The following is a 12651-nucleotide window of genomic DNA, read 5'->3' as shown; positions in this document are numbered from 1 at the left end:
ACTTTCTAGGAGAGAGAGGATAAAGGGCACCAAGGGCAGAGTTCTAGGAAATGGGAAGACACCCTGGGATCTGAGCAAGGTCCTACTGGTAGATGGGGAGAAGGTGAGAATACAGATCCCTACTACTCTACCGATTAATGAATAGGAGTTGGACTAATGTTTAGAAACTGAGCAGTGAGAAGTGGAACTGAAATCACCCACCCAAATGGTGTTTGTTCATTCTCCTCCGGGCTGACAGAGGAAAGGATGTGGCAAGACAATGCGGCAACAAGCCCTGTCTCCAGGTGAAAGGCAATGTGTCTATGACTGCTGAGCCAAGGAATCCCCAAAACTAAAATAGATTATGTAAGTAACGATGGCCTTGCTGCCAATATGGAGTTTTAGGTGCACCAAAAATATGAGAAGTTCCTTTGAACTACAAGGGAATGACCAAAAGTGAACACAAAGCTTTGATTTGTGGTACAGACAGCTTCTCTCTCCCTCCATGCTCCCATCTCTATCCCACTCTACCTCCACCCCCAAACTCTTCTGCTTTACAGAAAAAAATGATAAAGGATGGAGTTGAGGTCTCTCTGACGCCCAAAAAGAACTGAAGGCCATAAATACCCCTATTGGGCTGCCTATACCCCTATAAGGAACTGCAGAGACAGACTCAAAGTTTTAAGGTTCTTTTAGATATAGGAACCCATGTCACCACCAACCTACCTCGTCCCATGAGAGGAGGGAACATCCAGATTCAATTAAAAGGGTTTGGGCAGGATTTACATACAGATGGGAAGAAAAATCAGTATCATGTAAGAGTAGGGCTCTTTGGGCGAGTTCAATGTCCTATTGTTGCTGCCTCTACAATCCAACATATAATAAGAATTGGTGTGTTATATGCTTGTACTTGCCCACCCTGTAAGTGCCAGAGGGGATTCTCCCAATCAGGAAGGGCTGCATGTAGAAAAATGCTAGTGCCTTTGGGACCCTACAACCCTAATGGCCGTTTCTATTTACAAGTCTCTGTAACTTATGATTTTACTGCTCAGACCCTCTGACAAAGGGAGGCAGACAGTCTCCCCCTGGAAGTCCCCCTGTGGGTTCTGAACTCTTCGCCTCCCTGACACAACTCTCTGGCATACTCCTTCTCTAAGGTAATTGTTAGCATGCTACTAGCTTCTTGTGGAAACTGAATGCCTGAGTGATTCATGGAGACCTCATGATCCCCAGCCTGATGTTCCTGCTTTGGTTTTCTAATCTACTACTCCCCCTTGATTTACTCTAAATGGTAGTTTTAAAAATGGGTCACATGTGCCCAAGCTTTCAAACCTCCAGACTTATCTTACAAAAACAGCACTGATCATTCACTTTACCAACTCTCTCTGCCAAATAAAGGACCCAAAAGCATGAAGTATCAACTGTCAATGTTAGGTGAGGCTCCTCTTCTCTCCCCAAATCAAATTATTTGGAATCCTGAGCAATCACTGCAAAACAAGATAGGTAAGAGTTTAATCCAGTACAACAGCAGCTGATAAAAGCAGATTTTTCTTTTACTTCCAATCAACCTAGAGCCTGACAGGGGGTGCTTTTGAAAGCGGTTTCCTGTATGGTTTGTCTCCTCAGTCATCGTCCACAGAACTCTGAGAAGCTGCAGGAATATGCAGGCACAGACTCAAGGCCTGGCTTCATTACCAGCATCGCAGAAAGGGACTATATGTCATGGGGCAAAGTCCTGTGCTTGGCTATGCCACCTGGACAGAGCCCAGGGAGAGTGACCTCCTGGGAGTACCCACGTGGGTCCTATATTCCTACTTGGGGACAGGTCAACTCCATGACTAACAATGTGGAGAGAGTCAACTCAAAATGTGTCTTTGAGAAGGCATCTGGCTTTGTCTTAGCCCCAGGAGCATCTCAATTTTACATGAAATAGTAACAAGACCTCTGGGGAAAATTTATCACCTACTCTACCACCAGAAGCAAAGTTACAGCCTCTACAGAGCCTACATCCAGTAAATCATCAAATCTTATGGATTTAACACCACTGCTCCACTGTCAACACTCAAACACTGAGCATTATCAATTCTTTCCTGGACTTTGGCAACAGCCCCTTAACTTGCCTACCTGTACTCAATCTTACTTCACCTTCAATCCATTCTCCAGAAGCTGTCAGAACAGGCTGAGTATTTCACTCTCTCCCCCTTAAAATCCTATAATGGTTTCCCCATAGCCTTCAGTCCAAACTGACCTAAACTTGTTAACATGACTCACGCAGCCAGCCTTACACTTTACCTATTATGTACCTCTTACCCACCCCTCCTTTACATCATACAAAACCAGTATCCATTTCTAAAATGTACCTGACCTCTCTTATCTCCAAGCTTTTGCTTCTCCTTCATCTTATGCCCATGCATTCTTCCTTTAGCCTAATAGTCCACTTTGCAGGTTTTAATTCAGATAGCATTACAACATGGGCTTTTAAGACTCATAAGACGAGATACCTATGGAACAAATAGCAGTGAATTCACATTGTCTATTTTTCTCTATCTTCTACTCTAAGGAGGGACCACCAATATTTATTCACTGTTAATATAACCCTGCTTAGGTGCTCATTAAGTATTCAGGTGATTAGGGACACCTGGGTGGCTCAAGTCATTTAAGCGTCCAACTTCAGCTCAGGTCATGATCTCATGGTCCATGGGTTCGAGCCCCGTGTCAGGTTCTGTGCTAACAACTCAGAGCCCGGAGACTGCTTCAGATTCTGTGTCTCCCTTTCTCTACCCCTCCCGTGCTTGCACATGAGTGCATGCGCATGCTCTCTCTCAAAAATAAATAAACGTTAAAAATTTTTTCTTTTTTTTTAAATTTTTTTTTTAATGTTTATTTATGAGACAGAGAGAGACAGAGCATGAATGGGGGAGGGTCAGAGAGAGGGAGACACAGAATCTGAAACAGGCTCCGGGCTCTGAGCTGTCAGCACAGGGGTCCGATGCGGGTCTCGAACTCACGGACCGCGAGATCGTGACCTGAGCCGAAGTCAGCACTCAACCGACAGAGCCACCCAGGCGCCCCAACATTAAAAATTTTTAAAAATGTATTCGGGTGATTAATAACAATCCTATACCAAGTACTGTGCTAGCTGTCAAAAACAATACATTATCAAAAACAGGTTTTTAAATGACCATTCAGCTTAAAAATACATTATTTTAATAAAATTATATTCTGCCCTCCCTATCACATTGCACTGAAATTAAATTAAGAATGTCATATGAGGGGCGCCTGGGTGGCTCAATTGGTTGAGCGTCTAACTCTTGGTTTCGGATCAGATCATGATCTCAGGGATCCAGTCCCACGTTGGGCTCTGTGCTGAGAATGGAGTCTGTTTAAGATTCACTTTCTCTCCCCCTGCCCCTCCTCTTCCCCACTCACATTCTCTCTTAAAAAAAAAAAAAAAAAAAAAAAAAAAAAAAATCACTTCAAGACCTATTAAATCACAGATTTCATCTAAATTAGTGCCTTCAAATTCTCTATTCCTCTCACACAGAGAAATGACATAAATAATTGCCAAATAATTATATCTAGGAATATATAACTCTTTTCATAGCAAGTGTGTCCTAAAATTGACCTAAATAAGCATTCAATGTAAAGTGAATTATCTAAGAACATGCCAATTTTTGATTGGAAGAAGTATTATTCTAAGCACAGTGAAGAGTATCTTTATCAGTCTAAACACAATACCAGACAAAATGTACCAACTAGAATATATCAAGTAGAGATTACTTGCATGGCAGAAAATAACTGCACAGGATTAAAAACTTCACAGTGTTGCATACAATAGTACACTGAACAGCATCTTTTCAAATAAATAGCTACAAAAATGTATCTTTGCATTAGGTCTTCACTTAAACAAAATCACCCAACATCTTTGAAAAAAGCCATTCTCACCCATGGTACCACAATCAAGACGTGGGATGTGTCACAAGAAATGTGTATATTTAAAGAACCAACATTCTAAGAATGACTTCCTTGTTTGAAAAGTTTTACAAATGTCACTCATTTGCATTCCAATATATTTACATGAGTGGGAAACGAGTGAACCTACAGCAAGTTAACAGGAAATCATAATCCTGTACATGCTCACAAGACAGCAGAGAAGAAGTGAACATTTTCCATCCTGTGTGTCAGCTGAAAAAGCCTTTAGATTGGCTGTTTTAAGTATGCCTTCTAAGTATGTAATATAAAATACAGGACCTCAAATTAGTACTTCGAAACCAAATTTTAGTAAAGACTATAAATCATAGAGGCCTGGGTTTATGCCAGCCTTCCTCACCCTACTTGGGAGCATACTTGGACAAGATACCTAAGCTCTCTGAGCCTGACATTCCTAGTGTTAATTAGGAATTAACTAGGAATTAACATACACCATACAGTTGTCATAAAACTACCTTAATCTATATAAAAAACTTGGCATACAGTAAGCATTCACTATTACAGCATAATAATTAAAGAGCCAACACCAAGTTCTATCAGTAAGTAGCTGTGTCACTTTAGTGTAACCTCAGCTTCCTAGTCTGTGACATGGGAATACGAACAACCCTAACAGGGTTGTTGTAAAGACTGAATGTCTTAGAACTCAACCTGGCAAGTAGTAAACGCTATGTGTTAGTTACTACTAACATTATCACTATCACTGAAACATTACATAACCACTGTCACAGTACTTAAGATACCTTCCATTTCTGCCACCTGAAAAAATAGCTCTTGAAAAATTAACTTAATTTTAGGAAACTGATCATAATATAGGATAAGCTTACACACCCAAGAATTTTTATGCTGATTTTAAGTGCACAAAATGTTATCTGAATTCATTGCTCATGAATACTGACAAGACACGAGTCAAATAACCATTCTAAATGAACAATCCACTCAATGGACTAAAGCATAACACAAAATATATGTCTACTGTACTTTTTTCCCCAAAGATCCCAAAGCAGTTTAAGTAATCAAATATAGCAATCCTCGAAATACTTGAGAAAACTGCAGCTGAGACCAATCAACATTTTTCCCAAACCTTTTGCCACATAATTACAAAATGATGTTATAATCAAAAACTCTTTGACCTTGCCATTCTTTCAATTATTCAAAACATTTGAATTTCTACTGAGCATCAGTCTAAATTCTGACACAGTAATAGAAAAGGAGAGATGAAAAATAGTGGGAATGCCACTAACAACATAATTAAATATTTCGAAATATTATAATTTTGTTTTCCTTAAATAGTGAAAGAGCAAATTATAGGCTCTATAAGTTGAGTGCGTCAATACTTAATAATTTAAGTAACCTCATTTAAGTGACAGTCCAGTCAGTATTTTCACTAAGGAAACCAGGAGTAAGATGATAGAAGCATCCCTCTGTACTCCCCAATTACTTACTATGGTAAATGACCATTCCAAACATGAGTTAAATAATCCCAAGAGTGACACTATAACATATTTTTAACCCATATTTGGGGAAAGCTCAGAAAAATGGGACACCATAAGTTTGATTTTGTTAAATATCACCTATAATCTATATAAACTATATTTGCTTAATCTTAGAATCTGCAATTATATTTTTGCCAGGGCAACTAGAATGAATTTACTAATCACGTCTCCCTTGGCTGAACCAGTTTCTTAGGAGAGAAAAATCTAGCTTCTCCTCAATTATCAAACGATCTAGAATTCATACTATAAAGCCAACATCTTATGAAGCAAGAGTTTCCTCTGGAGCAGCTACATAACTGTTAAAAGTTTTAAGGAATTGGAAAAAAAAAAAAAAGTTATCTAACAAAATTGCTCTGCCAAAGAAATGCAATCCTAACTATGAGTTAAGAAATCTTACTGCTAGGGGCGCCTGGGTGGCTCAGTCGGTTAGGCATCCAACTTCAGGTCAGGTCATGATCTCGCAGTCCTGGAGTTCGAGCCCCGTGTCGGGGCTCTGTGCTGACAGCTCAGCTCGGAGCCTGGAGCCTGCTTCAGATTCTGTGTCTCCCTTGCTCTCTGCCCCTCCCCAACTCATGCTGTGTCTCTATCAAAACTGAATAAACATAAAAAAAAGAAATCTTACTGCTGGAGTGGTTATCCAAAACCTAAAAGAGGACAAACAGCCACGTGCCTTTTTAATACCTAGCTCCCCAGAAAGGCTGTTAGAAAATGGTGATGTCAACATTGATAGCAACTGTATCATACTGATATGCAGACAGGTATACCTCAGACCTAAAAACCTTCCTTTGACTTCATTATTATGGACTATGACGGTCCCAAGAAAAAATGGCCAGGGGCGGGGTGGGGGGGCCTCTCATTTCATTTTATGAATGCTGATCAAGCAGTGTTACCCAACTACAACACTTCACAAAGGGGCTATCAAATAAGCCCCAATTATCAAGGTGTTCTAGACAGGAAACTTCGGTTTCTATTATTAAATACAATTAAAGAATTAAAAGGATCAGTGTGTTTTTCTTGAGGTACATTTGTCTAAAGTGATTTGCATGAAGTCCCCAAAGACCCAAGTGATTGAAATTCCTTTAGCTATATAAAACACTCCTCTGGAATGTCTGTCAGCCAAATTGCAAGACTGTAAGAACACAAAATTGACTGATACACATTTTCCACATAAAGATTAAGTTGGAAAGGGATGGCAAACTCAATAAATTTGCAGGAAGGGGGTTAAAAAGTGTAAACAAATTCCAAAAATCTTTGTCTTATCCAGAATAGCACTTTGTGGTACTGCAAGAATTCAGGCATTTCATCAGTATTCCGCACACCAGGGGACACTCGATAACTACTGCTGACAAATTAGACGAGAAAAAGTCTCACCAACAAACGGTATTAACAGGTAAGGCTGCAAATCAGGCAAGAAACCGATCGAGGAGGAACGTGGAGGTGTAGAAAGAGTAACAATCTTCTGCCAAATTTTATATTCAGAGAAAATTAATGCATCATAGATACCCCTCCAAGGGAAAAAAAAAAAAGATATTTGGTACGGCCAAGAATAGCCAGGAGTTATAAACACACACACACACACACATACACACACACACACACACACACACACACACAGCAACTGCCACTTCCACTACAGTTTGACACTCACAGATTTGGGTAATTATAGCAGAAATTGTGTGTTTTGGAAACACACTAAGACCACACCCTAGGACAGAGAATTTGGACTTTAAATGCTGGGAATTTAAGAGGTCAACGCGGTGTACAAGTTGGACGGTCTGGCCGCACAGGTGGAAGGGTGGAAAGGGGCAATAAAGACAGACACCAACTTCCACGCGGGTGATCAGGACCGCTGGCTGTCGCGGCGAGGCGTGGCGGAATCCGAGGGAAAAGGGGGTGTGGATCTGTGGGCGAGTCCGGGGAGAAAGGGAGGGAGGTAAGGTGGCCGCGAGGACGACAGGGAGCTGGGAGCCGGGGATGGGGGGCGAGAGCCGACGCGGGAGGGGAAGAGCCAGGGAGCCGAGAATCACGCACGGCGGCCGGCTCCAGGGGGTGGGAGGGCGCGCCGAGCACGCGCGTGGAGGTGCGGGTGGGAGGAAGGGGCGGAAGAAAGGAGGTCCGAATGAATGAGCGCCGGCGGGGCCCGGGCCGCGGGGGAAGGGGCCGGGGCGCCGCGGGCCGGCGGGCGGGGGGCGCCCGCAGAGGTGCAGCCGCAGCGCCGGGGGTGGGCGCCGGGGCGGGCCCACGGCGCCGGGGGCCGAGGAAGCCCCGCGCCGGCGCGGCCCCCACCGCGCCCGTCTCTCCGCCAAAATGGGGTCGAGGGGCAGGCAAGCGAGGGGCGTGAGGGAAGACGGAAAACGGTAAAAATAAATCACTCACTCTCCGCTCGAGCCTCCTGGTTCTCTCAGCCCCGCTCCTCCGCCCTCCTTGAGCCGCGGCGGCGGCCCCTCAGCGGCGCTAGAGGGAGCCCCGGGCCCGGAGCGGGGCAGCGGCGGCGGCCGGACCGGGAGCCCCTCCGCACCTGCCCCTGTGGCGGAGCCGCGACGAGCCAGGCGACGGCGGCAGCAGCAGCAACAGCAGCAGCAGCAGCGGCGGCTCCGAACGGGGAGGGCAAGTGACCCGGATGTACAGGGTAACGGCGAGGAGGGGGAGGGGGGAAATGCCAGGAAGTGAGGGAGCCGCGGACCTGTCCGGCCGTGCGCATGCGTCGCGCGCCCGCCCCGCAAGGTAAATCCTCGGCCTTCCTTCCCCGCCCCTCTTCCCCCCGCCCCTCCTGAAGGGGGCGTGGCGAGGCCGGAGACAGGTGGTCCTGCGCCGGAGGAAGGAGAGGAAGGGGGCGCGGCCACCGCCTCCGCGCCCCGCGCCCCCCGCCCTCCTTAAAGGAGCAGCATCGTCGCGCCGAGATGGCATCTGGGTGGGTCAGAGTCTTGCAATCTTCTCATCTTACACTGGGAAAACTGAGGTTCAGAGGTGGGGGTAAGCTGCTTCAGGTCAGCTAACTCGGAAACACCAGGAACTGGAACTCGGAACTCGCCGATCAGGACTCTTTTTGCTGAACTCAGCGAAGCTGCCACATCCCACCACCCCCCACGCCTCAAATGGCTGGGCTGGCGAGCAAGCCTTTCCCCCGCTCCAGGTACTGAACCTCACTCCCGCTCCCCGGCAAAGCAGAAGCTCGGGCCGACTCCCCAGAGCCTAGAGGTGCACCGTTATCGCCTACGATGGTATCGTGGAGACACCCTGGGGAGATGTTAAATGATCAGTCTGAGGACAGAAATCAGGCGCCACTTGAGACTTGTACCTTGCCACGCATGGCTCTAAGAGATAAATGAGATGTTACAGAGTTACGCTCTGGGCAAAAATGTCCAGGGCGGGGGGCAGAGAATTTGGATGTGGCCCAGGGCCCAGCATCTTATTTCCAGAATCTCTCTTCACCCTGGAACATAAATGCTCCCTCTTTACATATAAAAACAGAACATTCCATCCAGCTAGTTCATCCTAATCCTGCTATGACACAGATTTTTTTCATTAACACTAAAGTGTAAATGATTACAATGTTACCTTTACCTGGAATATTTTCAGTTTGATCGGATAATTACCATGGAAGTAAATGGTTCGAAATATTTTGGGGTCAAGGCCCCTACTGAAAATCCCACAAAAGTAGGGGCTTTTCTCCCCCAGAAAAATGCACATATGCACACAAATTTGCGTACAATTTCAGGAGATTTATGGACCCAGGAAGCCTACCTATGAAAACCTGACTATGAACTCTTGTTCTGGTCAAATAGGTAAAATCCCAGGAACTATCCAGGCCTTACCAGATGTGGTAGCCAAGAAAGCACTCCTTGCCCCAAATACAGAAGGGCAGCCCTTCCCTTATTTAGTCTTTTGTCTTCCTCTTGAATTACCTGGAGACTCCACGGTGTTAGCCATACTATATAGAAATGTGTTGGGGCGCCTGGGTGGCGCAGTCGGTTAAGCGTCCGACTTCAGCCAGGTCACGATCTCGCGGTCCGTGAGTTCGAGCCCCGCGTCAGGCTCTGGGCTGATGGCTCAGAGCCTGGAGCCTGTTTCCGATTCTGTGTCTCCCTCTCTCTCTGCCCCTCCCCCGTTCATGCTCTGTCTCTCTCTGTCCCAAAAATAAATAAACGTTGAAAAAAAAAAAATTAAAAAAAAAAAAAAAGAAATGTGTTAAGAGTCATGGAGAGAGATTAGATGGCTTTAAAAAAAAAATTTTTTTTTTTTAGTGTTTATTTTTGAGACAGAGACAGAGAAAGAGCACGAGCAGGGGAGGGGCAGAGAGAGAGGGAGACACAGAATCTGAAGCAGGTTACAGGCTCTGAGCTGTCAGCACAGAGCCCGTCGTGGGGCTCAAACTCGTGAACCGCAAGATCATGACCTGAGCGAAACTGGACGCTTAACCGACTGAGCCACCCAGGCACCCCGAGAGATGGCTTTTTGAAGGCATACACTGAAGGCAAGGGTCATAGGCCTCAGACTTTTACCCTAATTTTCATACTTTAGGAAAATTTAGGAGTTCTATACTATATTATAATCTCTATCAATTTCAGTTAAACTAAGGGAGCCAATATTTTGCAAACACTGATGCTGACAGAACAGTCTTCACAATCCAAGAACTTTGGTCCGTTTTTCTTACACGCTGATACACAGTCTTAAACAATTCTGGTCCACAGAAATCCACTGTCCTCAATTTGTGCCAGAGGAAGAAAGTTCATACACCTGCCCAGTCCCTTAAATATGAGCTCTGAGTAACCATACATCTCTACCTCAATATCCCAACAAAAGCAGAAATCTCTTCCATAGTATCAACCCCATCCAGTTTAGCTCAAATATCTCCCATTATGGGGACCTCCTTATTGCAACGGTCAGCCTCTTCTCCTTATTGCAACGGTCAGAGGTTCTTGAGGAACCTCTCCTTTTACACTGAGCGGAAATCTGATACCCGACAATTTTCATCCATTGGTCCTAATTTTATCCCTGGAGAGCAACACAGACATGAGACCAGCCTGGGGGAGCTTACAGTCTAGCAAAGAAACGTCCGTTGTTGAATGATAACCATAAAATAAGATGAATCCTGTGAGGAGGGTAGAGCACCCCCTTCAGAGATACCTTTCTCATTGTCTGCCCTAGATCCCTGGCCTGTGACAGAACTCACAAGTAAGCTCTACCACTATACTACCCCATGTGGGATATCCTGAAAGAGGGAACAGAAGACAAGACCTTCAAAGAAGTGCTGAACTTATCCTTCCTCAATCCTTTCTTTGTCACCCTGCGTGAATGTAATCCCATTTCAGCTGAGGTCAAAGCTTTCAAAGTTTTATGTTGAAAAAAAACAAGCAGAAGGATGCAAAAAAAAAAAAAAAAAAAAAGAGGTTTACATAAGAACCCCAGGCTCTCGATGATTTAATCACTGTGGCTTGTTAGCATTTTTTTTTTTTTTTTTAGTCCTTCCAATGTGCCAGGCACTGTACTAAGCACTTTGCTTGCTTTTCCTCTTTTGCTTTTTACAACCACCCTATATGGTACTATTATGACATCCCCCTTATAAATGAGGAAACCAAGACTCAGTAGGAGATCCAGGATTCAAACCCAATCTGTCAACTCCACCGTGTGTTTCTGCATTTCTATAAACTTGACTCTGCTTTTGTAAATTTCAGAAGTTCCTGATCTCTTCTTTAAATGTTGTTTGCTTTGAAAACTTTATTACTAAATCAACTTTAAAACATTAAGGGGCTGGGGCGCCTGGGTGGCGCAGTCGGTTAAGCGTCCGACTTCAGCCAGGTCACGATCTCGCGGTCCGTGAGTTCGAGCCCCGCGTCGGGCTCTGGGCTGATGGTTCGGAGCCTGGAGCCTGTTTCCGATTCTGTGTCTCCCTCTCTCTCTGCCCCTCCCCCATTCATGCTCTGTCTCTCTCTGTCCCAAAAATAAATAAAAACGTTGAAAAAAAATTTAAAAAAAAAAAAAAAACATTAAGGGGCACCTGGGTGGCTCAGTCGGTTAATCGTCCGACTTCAGCTCAGGTCATGATCTCACGGTTTGTGAGTTCGAGCCCTGCATCAGGCTCTGTGCAGCAGAGCCTCCCCCACTCACACTCTGTCTCTTTCAAAAATAAATAAGTAAACATTAAAAAAAAATTTTTAAACACTATAAACAAATTGTTTCACTTACTCATTGATTCATTCCATGAATACACAATTTTGCCACCCTACTGCGTCCTAGGCACCACGCTGAGGGTCTAGATTGGAGGTCAACAGATGTGTGGTACCTGCCCTGGCAGGGCTCACAATTTCATGAGAGAAAGAGCTGTAACCTCAGAATTACAACACAGCATCATTCGTTGTCATCTAGCAGAGTGGAAGAACCAACAATCCCTGGGACAGTTGTGAAGGCTTCAGACCGGATGCACTTGGTCTTGAAGAGACTGGGGGAGGGGACGAGAAGAAAAGGCACATGGGCAGAGGGGAAGGGGAGTTTATGACATGCTGGAGGTAAGGTTGGGCGAGTGTGACTGTGCAGGACCTCCTCAAACACCATGCTAAGAAGTTTGAACTTGCCTCCTGAAGGCAATAACAAGTAAACAGAAACTTCTCAGCAAGGGGAGACATGATCAGATGCGTTTTATATCAAGGTCACTCTGACGACAGTGTCCAATGCGGACTATGGTGGGAAGGAGAATTGAGGTCCACAGACCGCTGAAGCTTTTGTACAGTCCAGCTGACAGATAATTAGCGCCTGGTTTAGGAATCTAGCAATGGAGAGGGAGAAGGGGCACCAGAATTAGGATACTCCTGTCGAATCTCCAGGAGTTTGTGACTAGCTGAATCCGGGCAAAGTAGCAGTGGGAGCTGTGGAACCTGACCCTGAGGTTCCTAGCTTAGCAGACCCATCAGAAGGTGACACCATTCAATCCCAATACCTTCACACAGTTTTCCTTCCTGTCCTCTCCCAACCTTTATTCACATCAATGCACACTGCTTCCATTACTATTTCAGATACGTGCAACTATTTCCCAATGCCATTTCATATTTCTACAGTCACATTTATCATTTTAATGGCGGCAGAATATTGCATCACGTTGAAATAGCTCAATTTCCTTCGGTTTCTAAAGGTTCACACCCTGCATGCCTGGTTTACCCTGGACTCATTCGGTTCTGAGCATTTTGCAAGAGAT

At 44.9% G+C, this 12651-nt stretch overlaps 1 protein-coding gene and 1 non-coding gene across 13 annotated transcripts in view; both read right to left on the bottom strand.

The window, feature by feature from the left end:
* CYRIB (CYFIP related Rac1 interactor B) overlaps positions 1-12651 on the bottom strand; it is a 150120-nt gene that overhangs the window by 71370 nt on the left and 66099 nt on the right. For 3 of the 12 annotated variants that reach the window (XM_086694974.1, XM_025922871.2, XM_086694970.1), the window contains exon 1: positions 7839-8083. The exons of 8 other annotated variants lie outside the window; for them this stretch is intronic. The gene's annotated coding sequence lies outside the window, so the exon portion shown is untranslated. Of the gene's footprint in view, positions 1-7838; positions 8085-12651 lie in introns of those variants that run through there. One more of the 12 variants, XM_086694978.1, reaches the window with a different exon arrangement.
* LOC112859846 (small nucleolar RNA SNORA73 family) lies at positions 1576-1780 on the bottom strand. Its single transcript, XR_003223573.1, has one exon. It is a non-coding gene; the product is annotated as a small nucleolar RNA SNORA73 family (small nucleolar RNA).

The sequence above is a fragment of the Puma concolor genome, chromosome F2 (genome assembly GCF_028749965.1).
Source record: "Puma concolor isolate L17-30 chromosome F2, mPumCon1.1.hap2, whole genome shotgun sequence".
In the NCBI taxonomy this organism is placed as follows: domain Eukaryota; kingdom Metazoa; phylum Chordata; class Mammalia; order Carnivora; family Felidae; genus Puma; species Puma concolor.
The sequence above is the reverse complement of the archived record's forward strand: the minus strand, read 5'-3'. Positions and strand labels throughout refer to the sequence as shown.